The sequence below is a fragment of the Halyomorpha halys genome, unplaced genomic scaffold, assembly GCF_000696795.3.
Source record: "Halyomorpha halys isolate HHAL.00 unplaced genomic scaffold, Hhal_1.1 Scaffold121.1, whole genome shotgun sequence".
Lineage (NCBI taxonomy): Eukaryota > Metazoa > Arthropoda > Insecta > Hemiptera > Pentatomidae > Halyomorpha > Halyomorpha halys.
In genome coordinates, this window is record NW_027107242.1 from 118,392 (window position 1) to 143,217 (window position 24,826).

Sequence of the window (24,826 nt, forward strand, 5' to 3'; positions counted from 1 at the left end):
GAAATAGCAATTGAATACGATTGATAATAAAATGGACAGGTCTTCTCAACGAGGGCCCCACAGCGTTGCGAAACTTTGAAAACGTCTATGAAATGGCGAATTATAAAACAGAAGATAAACCCCCCACTGCAAGACAAAGAAGCGTATAACAGTCCAATCGAAGTATGTACCAACAGTCCAATCATGGATTCGCTGATTGCATTTTCTTTGATTAAGAGTTCCCCCATTTTCCGAGCACGTTTCCCATTCCGCCGGGTGCCGGTTATATAAACCTCTTCGCGGGCTGGGCCTTCCATCTAAGCTCATAGCTCTATTGAAGAAAGGCCATTTGCAGATGTTACTTCAAATAGTATTTAATAAATAATTAAAATTAAATGTTATCATTTTAAAGACTGAAACATTATTTTATCATTGGATACTAAAGACTCAATTGATACTATTTTAAAGTGTATAATTTATTTAATATTTTTTCAATATCAAATGATATTAGATATTACTTTAATGCACACGTATAGAAAACCGAAGATAGTGAGCAGTGGTTCCCAAACTGGGTGCTCCGGCACCCTTGGGAGTACCAAGCGTATGCCAAGGGTACCCTAAGCAAATACCATTTTCTGAAAATATTACATAAGAAAATAAAAGGAACAAAAAGTTAAAATAAAAATAGGAAATATACGATACATTTCAGCATTTATTTTGCATTGTTTTTTCTTTTTCCCTGCATATTCAACCAATTTATGGATAATTGAGATGCAGATTTTTTTTGCTGGACTAGGGTGTCGTGAATTTTTTATTAGCCTAGGAAGGATTCTGTGCCAAAAGAGTTTGGAAACCGTTCTTGACACAAACTTAAAAATTATGGTAGTTAACACCCTATGCAACTTTGTTTTCGGATCTTGAGTATTGCAATCGATGGGTTTGATGAGGTAATATCTCTTATTCTTTTTTCTTCCATAAATGGCCATATGACTATCAATTAATTATATACACGAGGAATTTAGTTTTTTATTTATATGAATACTAGCCAAATAAATATATATATTCTTGGCAATGAAAGATGCACTAGACACTGAGTGCCGCATAACTGGTCTAGGAATGGGCTGACCTGGATGAACGGGATCGCCTACTTTAAATATTTGAAGTAGTGCCAGCGAAGTGGAATGCCCTTCTTCAAGGCTCGCGTGTCTTGGCTATCTGGTCCAGTGACGGCACGCTATCTCTTGGGCCAGTCTGTGTACTGTACTCATTTGTGTGTACAATAACGGGCATGTGTTCCATGGAAAGTCTGTGTCGCATATTTTTATTGGTTCCATGCCAGTACAAACCTACATCTTGTCTGTCTGATTTTTCTTCTTCCTTGTGTGAAATCACTACTCACTATTATTTCTAAATTCTCAAAGTATATCTACATAAAAATATCATAGTATAACATTTGTTTTTATTTTATTAACGTCTCAAATGATACCCAGAGACTTTTGAAAATGTTATCTCAAGAAAGAATAAAGTACCTTTCTGGATTGTTCATGGAAAAATGATAAGATATCACAAAATAATTATCCATTGACTTCATGATTCATAAATAAAAAAAAAATCATCAATTGCCGACAGCAAATAAATATAGATTTAAGATTGATCTTATTTCTTATCTCGACAGCGGGTGGTATAAGTTAAAAATATCTAACGTGTGTGTTCATCAGGAAATATACACTCAAGTATGCGAAGATGATGGCTCTCAAATAAGTAGAAGGATTTAATGTAATTATTTTATGACAGAATAATTTATCTTTAAGAAAATTTATTACATTTTTCTTTTTTTGATTCAATGTAAGGATAAAAAGTAATTATGAACATTTAGTGTACTATACAATCGATCATTCGGGATAATTGGAGATGGATTAGCATTAGAGATAAGCAATCAAGGATTTTTGGTATCAATAGAGTGGATTAAATTTAGGATTTGAATTTCGCTCTATTTATAATAATAATGATACATACCTATAACCTACAACAGAATGGAAACTGGTTATTCGGACATGATTACTTGGATTTTTAACAAGTTTTATTTTCTTATGCGTGTTTTTGACTTCACAAAAACACTGGTACAAATACATAGTTTAAAAATAATCATAAATTTGAATGTTTGTGTTTATTTATACATTAAGATTAATAATTATTAATTTTGGTATTTTTTAAAATAGTACAATTGCCATCTAAAGAAATTTCATTTTTTGGAACTTTCCAGTTTTTTTTTTTACTTTATATCAAATTAATTATTATTGGAAAGTGTACATTTTTTTTCATGATTATTTATACAATACTATAAACATTAAGTATATAAGACATTAAATCTAGATGGTATTACATTGTATACCTACTTACTAGTAGGTATTCAGTTGCAGTTCACATGTTTTTGTTAAAAAATATAATCAAAATACGATGTTTTAATATAAGCTTTAAACATTGGTAAACTAATTTACTAACATCAATTGGGGCAGACTCCATGGCTACATTTTAATATAAGCCAGTAAATACATTATCTTATCTTATCTTATAGGTGATCACTATTGTAAGGTAAGGGACATGATCACAAGGATGAGGAAACAATTACAGTTGGAAAATAAATAAAAAGAAAAGAGAACTTTTGATACTTGCTAGTTATTAGGAGCTTTCTTTGTGAAAATATTTTAAGAAGTTGACATAGCGATCACCAATTGTTGGAAATAGATCACAATACTATATTGCACATTCACTATTTTTGAAAATTGAATACAAAATCGTTATTATTCATTTAGTCTTGTTTGTGCTTTTGTTAGGCACAGTATGGTTTCGTTATCCGTTACAATATGCCCTGTGACAGCCACACTGACTCCACGCGGGCCCGCGGGTGACGCTTTAGAGACGTAAGGTTGCCCCCAGCAACAGTGAAAGTACACCGTTTACCAAATCGATTGTTACAATTCAAAGCCAGTGCAACAATGGCCGCTGGGCACTTACATTATCTATAACTGCTGTTTGCTTCATCCTCCGATCCTGGAAACGATCCGACTAATTGACAATAATTCACTTAGAACGGTTGCCGAATATTTCCGAACGAATTGGCCCGCGTTTGGTAACGCCGGAGGATCTCACCTGGAAAACAGTTGGATCTCATTATTAAAGGATCCCTATAGAGAATGAGTTCTTTCACAGGATTTTTTTTTATGCTCTTTTATCTAATATCAATGAAAGAAAAAAAATTGAATTAGTCCATTCATCCATTGAGGACGAGCTTAGTGAAAGGATGTAACAACCTGCGTAACTGGATGATATTAAACCATGACTTTAAAGATAACGCTCAAGATTTTTTTTTACAAATCATAGTTCATAGAATTCTGGATTCAATTTTTCATCTGCTTATTTTAATCTTATATAAATTAAATATATAACGGTTATTTAATTTTCTGTTTATCTTACTGGCAAGTGCATAGATGTTCTAAAATCTCAAGCAATTACTCATAGAATTTTACTTTAATTTAAAAATGAAAATTAAATAATTTAAGTTATTAATCTCTTAGTCTTTCATTTGTAGGTATTTCTACATTTCTTGTTTTCCTCAATGAAAACAAAATCTTATAATTGAGTACTGCTTCAAAAAACATGACATAAGAATTGAAAATAAAACAAAAAATAAAAAAAGGTTAAGAGTTCAGATATTGAATTTCTGTCAGAGTTCAAGTGTTTTGGGTAAAATTGCGCTGCTAACCCGCTGAAGTTTCCGTATCATATTTTAATATGATAAGGGAATAGAAATCTTAAGATAATGACATCTTAACTTGTGTTTCGGGTACATATGTAGCTAAATCGGCCATTTTGGATGATTAAAATTACATTTGCTTGTTAATTTAAATTTTGAACATTCTGTTAACAGAGTGGGGTAGATATATATTTTTTCCCCTTAATAACGAACGACAGTAGAAACTGATTTTTTTTTTTATCTCACTTATTTTCAAGATCTCCTGAGATTCAAAACAATTACTCTTTATTTTTCCTCTCTCGGCTCTTAAACCATGTTATCATATTTGATGGTACATCCTGAATGACGCATTCAAAATACACTAACAGAAAACAATACTCAGAAAATTAAACATCCTGTAAAAACTTGTCAATTAATTCTAAAAAAAGTATTGAATCTAATAATGTAAATAAATTCTTTTTACTAAACAGGTCAAAGGTTTTTATTACTATTGTTGATATGCCGGTGCGTGAAGATTTAGATTAAACATATAAAAGCGAACCATTGAAAATCAAGAACCAAAATGCAACCGGCGCTGAAGAGTTGCGTGTAGGCCCAAAAACTCGAGCCTAGAAATTGATTCAGCACAGTTCTGGTGCACAATGCTGTAGGCTCAAGCGAGCAGCAGATTAAAGTGAAAATTTCCAAAAATCAACACTAGTCTCTCCAGGCTACGTGCAGCAATCTGTCTTTACAGTGTTTTCAATAACATACTTTAATGTTATATAGTTGGTGGAAAGTGTCTGTAAAAATTTTCAGTGGAAACTCATAAATGGCCGTAAATTGCCCTGGCGCCGAATTCGGGTCAGTTTACGGTAGGCTTAACCTGTCCAAAAGACGCAGCCGTAAATGATTACTGTAAATTCGCCTCAATGTGGGGCCACATTACTCCATTAACTTTCGGGAAAATACTAAAAATAAATCGGTTCCGCTAAAGCCTACACTGTGGATTATGCCCCAGTTAATATAATTATTTTAGGATTGAGTGAGTACTCTCGGTTAATAACTTAATCGGCTGATTACTCCAAACACATTTTTAGTGAAACATTTATGTCTGTACAGTTCTGTGTGTCATTAAGAAGAATGACTAAATTAATAAGTAAATGTATTTTTTATTTTTTATAGCTGGAGATTTTCATTGAAGTCCAAACAGCCCCAGAGTGGTAATGTTATAAATATATCATAAGCGAAATAAATATAAACTGACTTACATGAGAAAAGAACCCATTAAAAGTTCTCGATCGTCATGTCTTACAGGTGGATGTACTTTGATTGTTTTAGATATAGTTACAATGAACGCCAGTCATATTTTTAATGTATTATGTCAATGATTTAGATTCATGTATTAGGTTTTAAATTTTTTTTTTGGTCAATATATTTTTTTATTATTTTGCAGTACAACACGCATTAAGCTGGAACATAATTTCCCGACTGTTCTATTGCCTGTCCGCATTGCCGGAAGTCACCCACTTAAATTTAATTTTAAAGAAAGGATTATTACAGTAGGACCTCTGCTTAGCCGATTATCCAGATTAGTAATAAAAAAAAAAAAGAAAATGAAGTACAGTCCGTTAAATCAAAACACCCTAACTGGCTTTTAGGCTAAAGTAGAACAAAGTATGCTATAAGGTCTAGAGTTAAATTATTATTGGAGTTTTTCTATTATATATTCCAGATAACCAGTTTTTCTGCTTAACCGGTGATATCTTGGTCCCACCGCAACGACGGATAAACGGGCTTCTACTGTACTTTGAATGAACTTCGAATTTATTAATGTTAAAAAAAAAAATAGTTTTACACATCTTCTTTGCAAAATATTTTTCATTGTTCTTGCGATTATGGTTGCATCGTGAAAGTACGGATCGGTATTGTCATGGGTTCTTAACGAAGGTACTTCTTCCGGGTTTTTCCATAACGGAAGGATTTAAACAATCGGAATGCTTCTTATCCAAGAAAAGGAACAAAGTATGCTATAATATACTGACTTTTGTTTATTCTAATTGTGTCTCTTATTTCTTATGCAATACCAACGATTCATGAAGTGTGAGTCAAACGTAGTAGTGGAAAGGGTGGGGCTGATGTGAGGGCTAAAGGAAATTATTATATTTAAAATTTAAATATAACAAGATGGTCAGGGTTGCGGTCAAAAAAGACCCGTTCGCTTTGAACAGCCATGATGAAGCTTCTAAACTATTTTCCTCTCATTTGGTTCCGTTTTTATATTTCTTGTAGTGTGTTATTATAGCCTAAAAGATTACCTCACCCACCACCGTGGAATTTTTGCCCACTCTCATATTATTAGATAAATTGAACTCTGCAGTTCAACAAGTAACACTGGTTATTTCTTTGAAGCATGAATTTTGAGTGTAAATAATATTGATTTCAAGTTTGACTGTCAATCGTGTATACTACTATATTATATTTTGTTATAATAGCTTGTTGGTATGCTTAACTTCAAAAACCTTCCAAAAAAAAAAATGTGGGTTTTTTCTAAACAGGAATACTGGGTATCGATTGTAACGACATCCAAGGAACCAGGCATATACCGTCATTAAACCGGATTATCACTACTAATTGTTATAACTAATCACTACATACAGACTATCACGTTCAGGAGTCTGAAAATATTCTTTGCTGTAACCGATATGTCGTTATATCCGATGTCATTATAAGTGATATCCAGTTTAATTCGAATAGATTCAAAGTTCAGTCCAAAACAGACAGCCTAGTTGAGGCGTGGTGGTTATCCTCCCCTACTGGATTTCAAGTTGATTATGGGGTATTCCCTTAAACCATGGGACCACTCAGCATTCCGGCCCTGGAGCGTGTGAGATTGTGCAACTAGACGTACTCCGAAATAGTACTTCACAGACCGTTGGCATTTACAAGGAAAATGTTATGGCTTTTCCTCAAAAAGTGGGATGACACGGTCGTAAGCTCTGCGGTTGAGGATCTCGACAATCCCTTGGACTGTGACAGAACGCCCACTCTGAAGAGTATTAGTGTATGTGCTCTATCTAATAGCAGGGAACTCAATCTATGTTGATTATCTCTATAGGAAGTTTGGTGAGTCAATTCATAAAAAATTTTTCTTTTGAGGTTAATGACTTACGATTTAATGAAATTTTTTATTTAAATTATCACCACATGGTACGTTTCGGGACAACTGTCCCATATTCATGCACCTTAAACCTATAACAATAAAAAAACTATTATAATAACAATGTCCATCTCTATTCATTATAGTTCACACAATTATATTCACCTCATAATTTCTTCTAGGAAATCATGTCACAATTTGTGCATCTTCACTACTCCTTATCACAGTTATAACTCTATATTTCTTACTACCTCTTTGGAACTTATCTCATGTCCAGTGTGCTGTTTGGTTACCTCCCTATTTTTTACAAATCTTGCTTTGTATTTAACATTAACTTAGTGATTTTTTACTTAAACCCGTTTATTTCATCTGATTTTTATGTTTATAATTTGAGTCTATTTATAATGTCGACGTAAAACCAGCGGAACGGCCCCTCCCCGTTCCAATAATCCACTAGCGTCAGACAACCAAGTAACAACCTTCAATGGACCCCTCACCTAACCTTATAATGCCAAAAGGCAATCCAAGGTATCATTAACACCCAGATATACATATAGCATACCTCCTATATGTATGTACCAGATATTCAATAACATGATTATAGGAGGGTATGAAAAAAAAAAAAAAAAAAATGTCGACGTAATGTGTATTTAGGTGTTTAGTGTCAGTTTTTTAGTTTGTTATATATATAGCTTCTAGAAATATTCTGCTTTTTGTATTTCATGCTGTATCTATTTTTGGGTTTTCGAAATTGAATTCATGGTTTAGTTTTATGCTGTGGTAGGCTAGAGCTGTGCAATTTATATTTTTAGCGTTTTTACAATTGATTAAATTAAATTGGAAGTCATTAACCTTAAAAAGAAATTTTTTTTAATGAATTGAATCTATGTTTTTTTTTGTTACATGATTACTTCGGCTTATTTCAATCTGGGATTCGTGGTTAAATTATAACGGGCTTAAGTCTAAGATATTTACTACAGCATTGGAATATATCCGAATCAAAATATCCAGTATTATTTAATACTTACAAGGTGCTATTATAATTATTTTTGTAATGTCAATTTACTAATTAATTAAAACTATTAATTAATCTCAAAGCATTATAATTAGTTATTCACAAGGTTTCCTCTTCTTAACATTCCATTTTCACTCTTTTTACACCCTCCTTATTGGTTCTTAATTACCCCTGGCAGCGGAACTAATTTAATTATAAATGGTCTATTTGCCACTTTCTCGGCACCGCATCTCCGCATTTGCATTATCCGCTTTTAATTACAGGAATTCTCTCAATTAAGAAAACTTTAGAGCCGTTTACATAACGCAATTCGGTATGTGGAAAAGTGGAGTTTGCAGACAGTTGCGCTGCATTAGAGAACTGGTTCCCAGGAAAAAAAGACTGTATTGGCTCTTAAAATATCGGTTTCGATCTGAGAGTGAAAGAGGTTCACGCTGTTTATGAGCAACCAACAAACCATATAAAAAATTAATGTTTTTCAAAAACATGTATTCCGGTTTACTTATAGCTACAAACACGGTTCCTACAAACAAGGAAGATGAAACTTTCTTCTAAATAAGTAGTTATGGAATAATATTTGTGGTTTTATATATTACTTTTATTATTAATAAAAAATATCTTTTTCTCTTAGGTAAAAGTCATCACGTACATTTTTAAAAATAATTTAACCTTATTTAGTTTACCTAGAAGTAAATAGGCCTATTTTCTAGGAAATTTGTAATAGGAGTTACATGTTTAAAAAAATAAATAAATATCAGTACACATTTGGTGGAAACTAATTAAGTTAATGATATATAAAAAAAATAATATAAAATATCTTTTACGTCATTCATTTATGATAATAAATGGTAATTCATTTTTGGCTTGTACATTAAAATTATATGACGTACATTTTATTGTTTATGATTGTACATTACAGAATAGTTGAATTATTTATACTTTTGAATTTTTTATATTATTTGTGTAATAAATCGTATAAAATTATTAATTCAATTATCCATAGTGTGTAGATAGAGAGTTCATAAGTGTTTATTTCAGGACAGTCTCGAGAAATGAATCTTAATATTCTATTGTGGGCTGTATAAGTATTCAATGTAATATTTGAGCTTCTCTCTCTCCCCCCCAAAAAATTACATGAATAATCTCAGGATTTCCTCTTCTATAGAATTTTTGGTTATAAAAACAACGTTTTTGCAAGGAAGTGATTTGTTCATGATCGCGCTCTGCCATCAGATTTCCCTCAACTAAGGGTACCTAACTAATGAGGCTGGGTAGAGCCCAGAGAGCCCTAGAATCCAGAGGGTTCACTCACGGCTACAGTTCTAGAATAAAAACGAGTAATTATCTGCCATAACCGAATTCGAACCCGAATCTTTGAAGCTAAAAACAAGTAGAAAGATACATTGAAATGATTGTGGGATTATGAAAATTAAGAGAAAATTAGATGGAGAATTGACCATTAAAGTTTATAATTATATCAAGGAAAGATATTTGAAAAATATAATAGATGATTATCAAAATTATAGATTTAGTATAATAATACACATGTATTATTAAGTTTTTAAAAAATTAGATCATTGAGCTCAGCTGAACCATTTAAAAAAAAATATTTTTCAGTGAATTTAAATAATAAAATTCACTATAATATAAAATAATGCTTTTATTATAATGTAACTGTTTACGTACTGATTGCTTCCTTTTTGATTATAAATACAATATTATACTGATACTATTTTTATTTTGAGTCCATGTTTATTTTCTATATCATTCGATGCTGGTGAAATATTGAGAAATAAACAGCTCAACGTTTGTAGCTCTCTATTAGAACAGAAGTTCGATCCAGGAAATCCGTGGTGTATAAAAATAATCGTGCTGCCGATGGCAATGTTAGATAAATCTCAATGTTTTTCTCTCAACATTTTCCCAGACTGATCTAAATAAGATAATACATATATATATTTTTTTCACTTGGACAGTTCAATAAGAACACTGAGAAGTATTTTATCATGAGTAAATATTGAAATACTACTTGAGAAGTTTCAAATACAATTTAGTATTTGAAAAGAAATATGCTCGAGGTGAAGTGCAAAGGGCATACTCACTTCATTTCTATTAGACAGTTACCTTTCTGATAAAAGTTTAAGTGAAATATTAATTGAAATCATTAATTTTTATTTGGGAAGAAGATGGTTGGGAGGGGGGGATGCTGTAAAAATATAACACAAATAAGTTGAAATAACTTATTTAATAGTGTCAATGTTTCGGCCACAATTTCTAGCCTTCATCAGGGCTAAACACAAAGAACAAAATAATAACTTATGAATACAAAAAAAATATATATAAAGAGAATGACAAATAATTGTACAGAATGAAATTAATAAAATTAAAGTGATGGAAGAAGTGGAAAAATTATTTATATATACATTTTATTTTCCACTTCTTTTATCACTTTAATTTTATTAATTTCATTCTGCACAATTATTTACTTTATGTCATATTCTTTGACGGTCAGTAAATAATATTGACGGTCAGCTATCTCTCATCATCATTAATTTTTATTTTCACACTTTCCTTTTTTGATCCAGCAAGTTAACTATTGAGTCTTGTGCTACTTGTATAAGTAGACCAATGATTTTAAAATAGATAAATCACTCAAATGTCGCCCTTAAATATTATTGAATTCTAAATCTTATTAACGTTCGTCTATTGCATTTTTTTGGTCTAAAGCAGTCTGTGGAAATGCGAAAAAATCACCCCCTAGCAATCAAAGCCACATTAAAATATAATTTCACTCTCTTAAACCCTTTTTCCCCTTCTTTTCTAAAATGTTTTTTTCTTCGAGCAGTGCGGCTCTTAAGAGATTATTTATTCCCTTTCAAAGGCTTATGCTCTGGCGGTGAAAGTGTGGAAGAAATCGAATTGTTCCCCCTTTTTGAATGTGGGAAATTGATGGAACAGTGAGAACGGCCATTATCTTTTTAATGAATGTGCCAAAATTTGCGACCTTGTCTAAAATATTCGACAAATCGCAGTTTTTTGGAAATTCTTCTTATAAGGTTATGGATCAATATTACGTAAAGCATGGCTGAAACGCGACGTATGAGTTGAGGAAGAGACAGAGCTGGATGCCGGAATATCCTCCTTGTTAGTTGATGCAGCTGTCACTTTGGAGACAAGATGATGGATGGAAGGCCAGAGATGGAGCTACTGTCTTCGCCATAATAAATGCCAGGACCTTCATGCCCAACTCATGCCAGGTGTACATGAGGTCTCTGGTTTATCATAGTGGTCCATAATGATTAGCAATGGTGAAAGGCTCAAGTTGAAGATGCAAAAAAAAAATATTTTATGTACTTTATTATCTTTGCTTTGTTTCTATTGAGTGAATTCTAACGTATTAAAATGAAATGTAAACAGCTTTATTCGATTTATAGCCGAAAATCGTAAAAAAAAAAATATCCATTATTAGATCAAGATATTTTAATATGTATATATATAATTTAATGATTAGTTGAAATACTTAAATACTTTCCTAAAGTCTCTTAGCGCCAGGGAAATCTCTACTACAAACTGCTTACATCATAATCAGGCCTCTGCAAAATTATTTCCCATAAAGAGAAAATTTATTCGAATAACTGAGAGGATTACCGTCATTCATATATTAGTAACGCTGATAATGGATTTGGTTTATCAATCGTTGGAGCTTATTACGTGGAAGCCTAACAGTTATGCAAACTGCGATATTACGAATAGTGCAGACAGAAAGAAATATTAGTCATTTTTTTCGTCAGAATATATATTAATTCTAAGATTACAAGAAAGAACTGACTAGAGAGGTGAATATGATCCTGATAACACTCTATCCTTGCGAAATAAAAAAAAAATCAATCTAACGACGGATGATCGTACTGGCGAAATACGAGCCCAAGCGGAATTTTTCTGCTTAGCCTAGAGTAAGTTAAAAACTAGACATTAACTTACTCAATCTACTTTACGATAAATAAAAATAATGCTGAGTAAAATTTAAGTAGGAAGCTATTACAAAAAAAAAAGGACATAGGTATTAGATTTTTCCTTTCAAAAATTCTTGAAATAAATTGTAGACAATACTAATATATTTTTTGCTTTCTTAATATCATTATTATTCTACAGCAACCTGTATTATAGTTTACAATAAGTTCTACATAACATATTATAATATTTTCTTGGTGGAATGGTGGCGAATTTCATTCCCTTTAGCGGGCTTGTTCTGATTTTACTACGGCATTTTTTTTTTTTAGTTCTATTATTTGTTTTTCCAAAACGGTTTCTAACCACATTTTTTGACATGTATAGGGATTAAATGAAATGAAAAAAGAGATAAGGCGATTCCGATCCATTTGGTTTTTCGTATGATAAATGATCTGAATGGAAAATATACTATTATGAATATTTCAAACTGATATTTATGTAATTACCAATGTGGACTCATAAAAAAGATTTCGGCTAGACGTCAACTTGTCGAATTTGGCATCGATTGCATTTAAATGGCACTCTTACCTGAAACAAAAACAAAAAAATTAATTAAACGTTAGACCAATAAAAAAGTTAAACTTATAAACAAAATTAAATATCATTAATCAAATGTATTTTAAAATTATGATAGGTAAAGCATTTCTAATTTCTAAAGTTTAATCATTCTGATAGTAATAATATTAATTTTTGATTACCATTAAGATAGACTGTGTTAAAATTGTATCCTCCTTTAAGAAAAAATTAAAATGGATGCAATTTTAAAATGATTCCTTTACCTGATTCACTTGACTCTTTAAAAAAATTTTAATCACAATTATTCGAAAAATTTTTATGAAAAGTATAACATTATATTAAAAACATAATGAACTATAAAAATATTGCTATTTTTACTAAATTGTAAAATATTAAAATCAGGTACAATGGCAACATAAATCAAGATAGATGTAAAAAATATATTCATTTTTTTGCGTCATATTGTTTTATAAAATCAAAGGTCAATTAAAATTGACTAATTTAACAACAACTATAAAAAATTATATCAATAGGAACCCCACCATGCCCAAACTTATCAGAAATGCAACTGATAAGGTATTTTTTTACCAGATTATTCTGGTTTAGCATATTTTTCAGTGACTAATTTTAGAGATGAAGATGATCATTAATGTAATTCTATTTTTCATGTATTTATAATTATTTGTTGATGCAGAATTTTTTCGGGGTCCTTGATTTTTCAATCTATTTACTGCCCATTTCTCACTCCCTCTATCCACATTCATTCATAAACATTATCAGTCAAACTGGTGATAAATATAATTTTTAATACGTTATTTTCTCAGAAATGACGGGTATCAATGTCACACAAGGTGAAGTAGGAAGTGTCAGAAAACAGTATGACAGAGATTTTTATTTTTTAAATTTCCTTTAAATAAAAATAATTTTACATAAAAAAAGAATTTATTTGAGCTTATGAGAGACGCAGATTATATTTTTTAAAAAATAAATACATCCACATTACACTTTCAAGTACATATAATTGTTCCTCGTTACTCAGAAGCAGCAAGACGTCGACAGGCATCGTTCGTTAGCGCACGGAAGGGCGTAAGGCAGGCTGCCCTGTTTGCATAAGGCTAGTGAAAGGATGCATGCCTTAAACTCGAGTGCTATGGGTCAAGGAAACGAGGACAGGGAGTGGACATGTTGTAGATCTACTATATTAGTTTATTGAGGTCGCTGTGTTGGCAGGTGTGGGGAAAATTATTGCTGCAATAGAAATTCAAATAAGGTTATTGGTTTTAATGCGTTTCGAATTATTTATATTGAATGCTATTCATGTCCCATCCTCAAGAGGAGAACTTCCTTTTCATCTGCTCCTTCGAGTCCTTCACGGAGTATCTGCCGGGACCGTAATTTCGTAAATTTCCCAACAGAAATCACAGTTCGTCAGATGATTGCAGGGCTTCGGATGTCGAAGATGAGACAATGGAAGAAAGGACAAACGATATGCCATTTGTGACATTGGATGGATGGAGCTCCCGTAACGAGGGAAAATATCGTTTCTCTTTTGTGGGACTATCGACATAGCATGTTTCACTATCATCGATACCTGAATGCAAGGCCATTAGTGTCCCTGTGTCATTGGCTTTTCGGGTGTTGGAGCTTCACCTGCTGGTTCGTTAGCGGTCACGATGGACCCTTTCACTGATCAAAATTATAATTGTTGCTAAGTGTGCTTCGTCTGATAGAAACTTCAGGGGAAATGTTAATCACAGCTTCAGCGTACGATGAATAATTGAAGCAAAATTATTACTTATGTTATTTTATTTTTCAGGGGAAATAAACCCCCGGAAAAAATCATAATTTCCTTCGAAATTTAAATTTATTAATAAAAATCTAACATCAGCTATTATTAATATATAATGAGCCTTGTTTTATCACGTAATATTCTTAATTAATAAAAACCTATTTTCTTTTTTTATTTAAGAACATTAAGTTTTAAATTAAGAACATTAAGTAAGTGATAATGAAGTATGTTCACACAAAGCTACACTTTTGTGCAATATTTCATTAACTAGATAAAGCAATTATACGAAAGTATTATAGATATTATATAGATCAAGAACAAAATGGCGGAGAAAGGACAAGTTTGTGAGAAAAAAAATATAAATAATAAGTTAATTTAGATTTAATAACTATGATTTTATCTCAGATAAAATAATGCTATAGTTAGAATAAATGATAATGTTAATTAAAATTCTAAGAATGATGCAAGAGTAATTTATGAGTAATTAATAAAGAAAACGAAACTTTTAGTAGAAGAAATTATTCACAACCTAGTTATTTTTTAATAAATAAAAATAAACTTTATTTACATAAGTTATGAAATATCTTGAAATAATATTTTAAAAAATGAAACATATAGGTATAAGGTCTAGCCAGAATCGCAATTATTTTCCTTATGAAACTATTAAAATTATGATCATAGAATGAATTTCTATAAGTGAAGTATTTCTGAATATTAATACCTAATCAGGCTTAGAAATATAGTATTGACACTAACGGTAGAGGAGTTTTCCACCTTTAAAAACACTCTCGTTTGAAAAAAAAACAGGGTAATTTATTATAGGGCCTACGTTCTGTTTTTTGTTTGAGCATAAAAGTGAGCCAAATAATCATTATAATAATCTCAATTGTTTTTTCAAAAATAAATTATTAAAATTAAAATAACATGAAAATGAAAATTAATCATTACTTTCACAAATTCATAAGAGTTCAGAGCTGATATTATGCTCTCGGATTGTATTGACAATTTTAATTTCAGACAATCTTTAGGATGTTGCTTGTTGACACCTGAGAAAAATTGATGTTTTATACATTTTGTTTCGTTAAATATTTTAAAAGATCGTTTGCTATTTGACCTGAAAATGTATTATATCACGTTTATTAAGTCGATTTTACTGAATGAAGGACTACTATTCCATTCGATATTTTGTTTGTATGTTTATTGTTGCTTCAAGGCATAAAACCCCTGGCCATCAACGCCTATGGCATGCTAAAAATTATTTTAAAATAAATAATAAATAAAATTAAAAAAAAAAAGAAAAAAAAATTAAAATCAAAGAGGAGTTATAATTTAGAAAGAAGGCTAATGTAATTTTAGCTTCCTCATCTGTGAGTGCTTATGATATATTTGGTGATATGATCTGATATTTTGTGATATGACCTTCTAGAAAGTACTGACAGTTGTCAGACTGTAGTTTTCGTCAATGCATTAGCAAAAATAAATTTTAAAAAAACGTCAGACTTATACACTGCATTTTAGGCCTACTTTGACAAGTTGTCCTAGGTAAAGCCCATTATGCAAGTCTGATTCGGTAAATGGGAATAAGAGAACGAATCGTATCAGCATTGGGAAGCGATGTACCTATAAGAGATAATCCTCTAAGGAGGCGTGTAATCATATGGTTTTAGAATCGATAGTTTCCTTTATAACGACGATTTTACGCCACGTTGGCTTCGTCTTTAGTCTACCATCGACGAGGGTTCTTGGCCAACTCAGTGATGGAGGAGGCGTGATCCTGTTGTTGGGGAAGTCTGACAATAGCGACGAATGAGAGAATCGGAGGGTAGTTTCCTAATTTCTGGCCAAAAGTTCGCCATGGGAATTCGCCGAAATTCGGCAAAGCAACGATTCTATACGCTGTCTTTTTAATAGCGTAATAACATCTTTTCTTCGCCGTAGAGAGGGGAGCGTGTAATATAAGAAAATGCGTAATTTTATTTTGACTATCTTCAGATTTATCGCGTAGATTTTTAGGAGAGTTCTCAAATCACTCCATTTTACGATGTTTAAGAGTTTTGGTCCCGTTGTATAATTGGTGACGTAACCGCAACGATCCTTAGGTGGTCTCCATATAAGGTAAGGAGTCCCTATCTCGTAACCTGTTTATTGGGCGCTGATAACGTTATCGAGCCAATTAAGGGTTTACGTAACGAGTGTCGCACGATTCGTATTGACTAAATCTTTCATTTACTAAAACGTTTTGTATTTTTATTCTGGTAGAAAATTTCCGTTTAACATGAAAAGCTTCCGTTTATATTACAAGTAGTAACATTTTATTCTCTCTGAATTTTTTTTTGCATTAATTGTCATTTAATATCTCTTGATTAAGGCACATAGGCTGTACCCATGCTCATATATTAGTCACAATCGATCTTTTCAGTATGGCATGCGGAAGAAGACAATTAAATTTTAATTTAACACCCAAAGTAATTCAAAATATCACAGCAACTCCTTAAAATGCAATTAGATTGCAGTAGAAGAAAAAGTATTGGGAAAGTATTACAAAAGAAGAGACAACATCACTAAATGATTTATTTAAACTCTGATATCCAATCCACTTTTCTAAAATTGATACTACCCAGTCTATCATGTATAGATAAATAAAACAATGATCTTGTTGAAAATGTACTAATAAATGATTCCTACATTAATACAAAATAGCACTGTAACTACTTAAAATGTTATTAGATTACAGTAGAAAAACTGGAAAGATTGTCGGTAAAGCATGACAATAGAAGAGACATAGGGAGTAAATAAAAAAATAAAACAATAATAAGGCACACATTAATAAACAATATTTCAATATCAAAAATTATTATAAAATACTGACATCCAATCCACTTTTCTAAAATTTATATTTCCTGGTCCATCATGTATGGACAGATAAAACGATGATTTTTTTTAGAAAATGTTTTAATGATTTAATTCAGAAGAAATATGTTATAGTATCTCAACATGTAATCCGATTGTAGAACGGATTCTTCTTGGCACTGTAATGATTCGGAACGTCTGAATTTCAGATCTCTTTTCTATACGTAAATAATTTTTGTTGTTGCTTTGTTTCTTTTAATCATAACTGTTATGAGTAAACTAAGTTCATTAGTGATGATTAACTTTGCCAATGATTTCGTAGCAACCTCCTGGGGTTTAGTAGAGTAAGAAATCGAATCAATAACAAGAAAATTACTTTTCTTACACTACGATAAAAATAAGAACAAAATAAAACCTATCAATATTATCATCTAAAATTATGAATTCCATTATATTTACAGATAATGACCATTATTATTACTTAGCTCGATTACAGTGACAATAAATTGTTTTTAATTTTTTATGGCTAGAAAAATCGTCTATCAGATATGACTTTTAAACAATTGAGATGTTTTCTTTAAAAAGTTAATATATCAACTTCTCTTATTCAGATTATTTCAAAATTTAAATTTTCCCGTGCCAAAAAGATGTTTCTAATCTACATTTTCAAATAGAATTAATTTATCTACATTAGATGCTATAATAATTTTCAAAATGTGGATGTAATAACTTAATTATTTTATACTTAGTTTATTGAGTTATTTTTAAATAGTGTATGTTCCATTTAATGTTATGAGAAAGTAATGAGGTGTTATCGTCGTAATTATTGATATCATCTGTGGATTCTCAATGATATTCCTGATTAAAGTAAGAAAGTACAAAGAAATGCTTACGTAAAATTGACATTGACAGCTTGGGGGTCTTGAAATCTTTATTGTCCCTGGTTTTATTATATCTAATAAAGATAGCGTGCTCTTGTCATTGTGTAACTTTACACAAAATAAATTCATGAGTATATTTGTTTTTTCCCTGAGGGGTTGGATAAATATCTCTAAGGAAAAGTGTTGAATAACTGAGACTCAATCGGGTGGAAAATTACTTTCAATTCTTCTCTTATACCCCTACGGCTGCTTTCGGGACCCAAATAAAAATATAAACGAACTCTACTATAAGGGATTGTGATATCAAATTTATACATGCAAGAAAAAAAATAATAATAATTGTATTCTTACGATGTCACAAATATTTTTTAAATGATTGAATACTTAATTTCACAGAAACGTCCTATCGCCTTTAATTATCGGCCTAAGATTTTCCTTAATAAACATATTGTTTACTTAAGATAAATCCAAATTCCATTTACTCGCTAATCGATAACGTACAAAGAATAACAGACGAATTTTCCACTGTCAGTCTACGTCTCATCTGCTGATTATTATGTTTGTTCCCTTTCAAAACTATCTCCTGTTTGTAAACAAAAGGAGTTCGATAAGGGGCCGGTAGTGCGTGTTTGTGATATGATACCATTGACTGGAAAAAAAATCGATAAATGGCGTAACGCATTAATAGTCCTAATGATAAAACCTACGTTAGTCTGGAACTATGGAATCGTCGGAAATTCACTATATAAATACAACAAGACCCCGTTTATCCGTCCTGGTTGAAACGAAGAAACGGCCGGTTATGCAGGAGAGCTATATTATTGTTACTCATATATCAGGTTAAAAATTTAAAATTATGTTTATATTTACTAAAACAATTTTATATAGTTCAATACATATGTATGTGTTATACGATGTTTCAAATTTTAATAGTAGTCAAAACAAATCAGAAGAGTATCATTGTATTGTTTTACCAAATTCATGTTTTCTTTATGTATATATTTATTTTCTTTATACCACCCGTTAATCCGTGGAGCCGTTTAAGCGGAGTTCTACAATATTCAATAAGGTTATAATTCTTTTCAGTACGAACCCTTTAACTCGTCCCTATCTTAGCCCACATAGTTCTACCAGAATCGATAGCTGGTACCAAATATATATTTTTTAATAGAAACAAATATATTGACCTTATTTAACACAAAAATTGATCTCTAGAAGCCTTTTATTGTAAAAAAACTTTTATTGTAAACATTTTTGGTGAATGAAAAAAACAAACATTTTAATTACTATTGTATTTTATTTATTTTTTCTAAAAATTTTGAGGCATTAAGGGGGCCTGTTTCATAATAAAGTACAAACTAATACTATTAGTCTTGTTGATTTAACTTAATACAAATACACTGACTTGTACAATAGTAACTTGTACTTTAGATCTTTTGAACTCCTGTAATATCACTAATAGTCCTCCCTATTATGAAAAAAGATAAGTATTAATGTAATTAACACGTTGTTTCTATACTTGTATTTTTAACTAATACCATTAGCTTTCATTATGAAACTGGGGTCTGATGGTTCACTATGTGCCGGGAAGCAAACTTAAGTGAATCGCCAGTAAAGGTTATATGAATTCTTACAAAAAATATATTATTCCAGGTTATTAAAAACATATTCTTATGTCATATGAAAGATAGTGTGATGTTAGAGAAAATTGGAGATGACCTACTTTTGTCTGCTATCACATTCTTACTGTATTATCCTAAAGCCTATTTTATTCTTTAAAGAATTCATATATATACTCTAAAATATAATACAATGTTTGCGTTTGTATATTAAGTAAAATCAAATAAGTTCATCATCGTTGACGGCTAAGTGAGAGAGCTGGTTAATCCAGAGTGTAATAAAGAAAAAATCCATTATTAATTTTGTGTATATATTATGTAATGGGAGCGCGGTGGTACTATGGTAAGGTACGATGCTACTAACTCCAAAGACCCGGGGTCAAATCCTGCTAGGCAGAAAACTGTTTTTTGTTACACTGTAGCCGTGAGTCAACCTTGTGGGTTCTGGAGCCCTCCTAGGATAGTCCACCCAGCCCTATAAATTGGATACCCTTAATTGGGCAAGAATCTGGTGGTCAAGTGTGATTCTGAAGAAATCACCTCCTTGCACAACCGTTGGTCTAGTAATAGTACTTCCTTACAAAGTACTTGCATCCTTATCTCTTTATGGTTTGTAGTGGCACAGATTTTAATTTTAATATATTATGTAATAATTAAAATAAATGCAAAACAAATACACAGAACATATTTATGATATTATATGATAATGTTGAATTTAACAGACCAATTTAATATAATGTTTAATAAACCATTGTTTAGAAATATGGTAATTTAAAAAAAAGGAATAAGTTAAAAAATATACCGAAAGATTGCTAAGAACGTATGGAATACTCCATAACGTACATATAATACATTGCATGTATTATTTATGTATGAAGTACTAATTTTATTTTAATGGAGGGTCCGAAAAAAAATGTTTAGAAATATGATTTAAGTATATACATAATCTACAAGTTTTTAATGGGAGTCAAAAAGTATGTTTTGTTTTTTTAATTTTACTAGATATTGGGTTTTCTCTGCACTATATTTATTTTATTTTTTTTACTTACATGGACAGCATATGTGCATTTTTTTAGAATGCATATTGTTTACCTCTAACTAAAATCAGCCACTGAATCCTTCATTATCTGTAGGGTTACTGATTCGTTTGTTGTTATTCATTAAATAATATTCATTATTTTGCCAATGTAGGAGCTCTACAGGGATTATGAGGGGGATCAAATCTTAATATATTTTAAGAATATTATTTTCCTGATCAAGATATATGAATTTACTGAAATACCTGAGTCAATAAAAGAAGAATAACAGGTGTATAGTTTATTATACAAGATAGTATGATGAAAATATAGAATAATATTCTTGTATTAGTTTGTTTAATATCATAAAGCTGACTTAAAAATTATTTATTGCATATAAATTATAAATGAAATCTCTCAATTTTGATATCTATCAATTACTGTACGTCTTGTACATATAATCTTACTGTTTATGTCATTATGATTAGGGATTATGAAGATTTACGAAGAAACTATGTATTTTTTTTTCATGTTTCGATTAACAGATAAACAAGGAGTTTCCAAGTAAGCGTAATATTCTCTGAAAAGGCACCGTGGGAAACGCGTACGACGTTATCAGGAAGAGACAAAGAGATAAGAAATGACGTTTCTCTCTTAATATATACCCACTGATTTAGATTCTGATATTCAGTGCATCCTCCCGTTTCGGATGTTCAGGTTCTTCTCCAGAAAATCTAAGGCTTTCCATCGTTTAGGACCTTAAGGTGAGTTTCTTATATATTATTTGTTATCCGATATAAGGTCAGATAATCGAGTACAGTTATATGAAAATTATTTTATCTGAGACCAGCTTAGTAGTTGGAATTATAATTATTTTTTTTTAAATGTGTTACTAAGCTTTAGAATTTTAAATAGTTTTATTGTTTTTAATTTGTGATCATGAATAGGTTGAAGATCAATCAATCATTAGAATTTTGTTTCGCTACACGTCCATTTAATTCATAAGCTATAAATTAATCCAATGCAAAGTGAAATGTATTTCCAATTGAATTGTCCAATAAAACGTGTTCAGAAAATTGATTTATCGGCAAGGACAGAACATTCTCTTTGCAATTGCGATACAAATTTGCATATCAATTGGACCTTAAACCAATCAAATCAATATATGGTGTATTTAAATTGAATTAATCTTTTATAAAATGTAAATACAACATTCAATAAAACATACATTGAAGTTAAAAAAAAAAAAGCGACTGTGGCTAGCGAATTATTACAACCTTCCAAAGATCACTATAAAGTAAATAAATAAAACTTTAAATATCAATTTTATATTTCTCCATGAGTTAAAATTTTTTTTGAACCACGGAAAGTGACAGGAAAGAACAATATTCCAAATAAAAGCCAACAATTTTTAATTTTGTTAATTAATGAGAAAATTCATAATTCGGATTTTAAAAAGTACTAAAAAAGGATTCTGCCTTGCTTCTTTTCAATAAAAAAAGAAAGAAAAAACTTACAAAAACTGGCCTACTGTATGGGGAATGCCTTTTGGTTTTGTAGAAATTTAATACAATCGGTAGTATTTTACCTTATTCTTAAAATATAAAAAAAAAAAATAGCGATTGATATATATTGATACTTGACTGCAAATAGAATAAAGGAAAAAAACCCAGTAAAATCGTAGATTGCTAATGCTATATTTAAAATTTATATGGATGGACACAAGTTTCATTGAAATCGGTGATTGCACGTTCATAGTATTCTCTTGTATATACAAATCTAGAATCGACTTACAGAAAATTAAGATTGATATACACGCCAATATTATATAAGATCTGAACGTTTCAGGACAAACTAAAAAATTACTTATACTACTAATTACAAATTATTGAAAAATGCTGAATCTAAAATATCTTTCAAAATAGGTAGTACTGAACACAAATAAGGTTTAATTTGTACAAAGAAAAGATTATTATTATTATTTTTTTTTTTATAAATGTTAATCTTAACTTAGTACGTTCTAGTAGTTAGTACTTTTTTTATAGCGAAAATATTCTATTTTTTTTCTTTTAGTTATTTTATTGTTTAGCTATTAGATACATAAAATATTTTTAATTATTTATCCATCATTGCTTCTTGTCTTTTGTATAGATCAGTAAAGATGAAGCTCAAACTGAACAATGATAAGCTCGACAAGAGCGAACAAACCATACAGACGAAGCCTGCTGCTGACCCCCAACCTGTTAGGATCGTCATCGAGAATCTCCCTCCAGAACTTGACGAGAATCTTCCAGCCCTCTGTTGCGAAATGGGATGCCAACTTGTTAAAATCTCAGTTCTCGCCGTAGCCGTATCCGCGCTCTGCTTCCTCTTCGGCTTTCTTTTCTATAACGTAGTCCTCGTAAACTACGGTTTGTAAGTATACAATTATTTCTAACGACGATCTGAGGCTGTGATATTGTCTTATCTGACTGTACGTATCTGTGTATAAATGTGTCAAATGTGTGATAATTCGTTGTTTTATCTATTTATGAAAATAAAGATTAGTTTAATTTTTTTCTTGTTATTTATGCCCTTAAATTGTATCCCTTTATTCCAATATAAAAAAAATCCTGCTTTCATCTTTAATAACGATAACTGGTATAAAAGAAGTTTAAACATATTACTGTATATGCGGAATGAAACAGTAGCAATGTTTTTTATTATAGTTTTAAACTACAGGACTATAGTTTGTAAAAATGACAATATTTTATAACACCATTTAAATATTTCTCATACCTAATAATTTACCTATTATATTATTCCCTACACCAAATTAAATTATGAGTAATTTCATTCAAATACCAATTCGTATTGACAGTAAACAGTTGGAATACGTAAAAGAAAATAATTATTTAAGAACAATTTAGCAGTATACCTTAAAGCCGAAGTATTAACGACATTTATTTATCCTACGATTCTCTATAAAACAAAAAATTAGACATCATGGTGAGGATGAAGGAAGAAAGATAGTCCATGACGATTGGATTCCAAGAGAAAACATGAGAAAGATTCGACCAGATGGACGAATGAAATGAGTAAATATATGGGCGATAACTGGTGGTTGTGCTAACGTTATGAACAGTAATTAGTTATTTTTTCTTTAATGACTCTATTGTTTTTGTTTGCAGTGCAGTATTTGTTTTTATCATTTTCCTAAGTTGTTCTTTTATTATATATGGGATAATTTTATCTGTGTTCATTTATTTTTAAAGAAGTGATAGTTTGAAGTAATTTTTCTTTGCTGTAGAATTCCACCATATTGGAGAGGATTTTGTCATAATGCCAATTAAGCTATTATTATTCTACTAAATTATATTACTGAGATATAATTTAGTAGAATAATCAAGCGATTGATACACATAAATTATCAATGTATATCAATCGCTTGATTATTCTACTAAATTATATTTTTATTATAAACCAAGTTATGTAAAAAAATCTATCAAACTAAATTTGATTATGATATTCTCCTGTAGTTTTGTTATTGGGAATGAAGTAAACGAAATAAACGAAGACCCTTTCAAATTCTGCCTTGCTTTTTTTCCATGCTTATTTTAGATACGTAAGAATATGCTAATTAGATACAATCCGTATAATATTTATCTATATTGAAAATTTTATAAAGTATTTAATCATAAAATAAAAACAATCAGTGAATATGATGTATACGAGATATACTGATGCCCTATGAGTAATGTGAGAAACATTCAATGGAACAACATATTGTAATATTTTCAGTTATTAATTATTAAAAAAAATTAAAATATAAATTGTAGGTTTGTATTTTACTAAATTTAAAATGAAGAGTAGTGAAATATCATGCAAGAAATATTTTTCTTAATGATTCATCAAAATGATAACTATATTAAATCCATCAAGAAAATAATTGATAAAAGTGCTACATTGTATTATATAAGATGACACCTGTTTGGCGCAATCGATATAATTATGAGATTTTCGTAAATGGATCTTTTAAATCGTCGTTAATAAATGTCGAGTACTACTTCAGAAATTGATTCGTTGTTCTTTACGCAATTTCTGATTACAGCCACTTATTAATTTAAGGTATGAAAAAAATCTAAACAGATTCATTTTTAAATTTCATAGAGCCGTGGATTCAAGACTGGTTCATAGATAAATCTAAGCTGGCTTGAGATATATCAGACGTAACTGTAATGGATTGTCTCCTCATAAGGATTCAATACTTAAATATGA

The 24,826-nt window shown here is 30.5% G+C and overlaps 1 protein-coding gene and 2 long non-coding RNA genes across 3 annotated transcripts in view; 1 reads left to right on the forward strand and 2 right to left on the reverse strand.

Annotated features, from left to right (window-relative positions):
- stw (straw) overlaps positions 1-24,826 on the reverse strand; it is a 187,630-nt gene that overhangs the window by 103,946 nt on the left and 58,858 nt on the right. The gene's annotated exons all lie outside the window — the stretch shown is intronic.
- LOC106678071 (uncharacterized) lies at positions 1,868-20,969 on the reverse strand. The gene is made up of 3 exons (XR_001342696.2): positions 20,603-20,969; positions 12,345-12,426; positions 1,868-3,129 (listed from the first exon to the last, which is right to left on the reverse strand). It is a non-coding gene; the product is annotated as an uncharacterized lncRNA (long non-coding RNA).
- Positions 18,759-23,125, forward strand: LOC106678070 (uncharacterized). Its single transcript, XR_001342695.1, has 3 exons — positions 18,759-18,773; positions 21,115-21,333; positions 22,721-23,125. It is a non-coding gene; the product is annotated as an uncharacterized lncRNA (long non-coding RNA).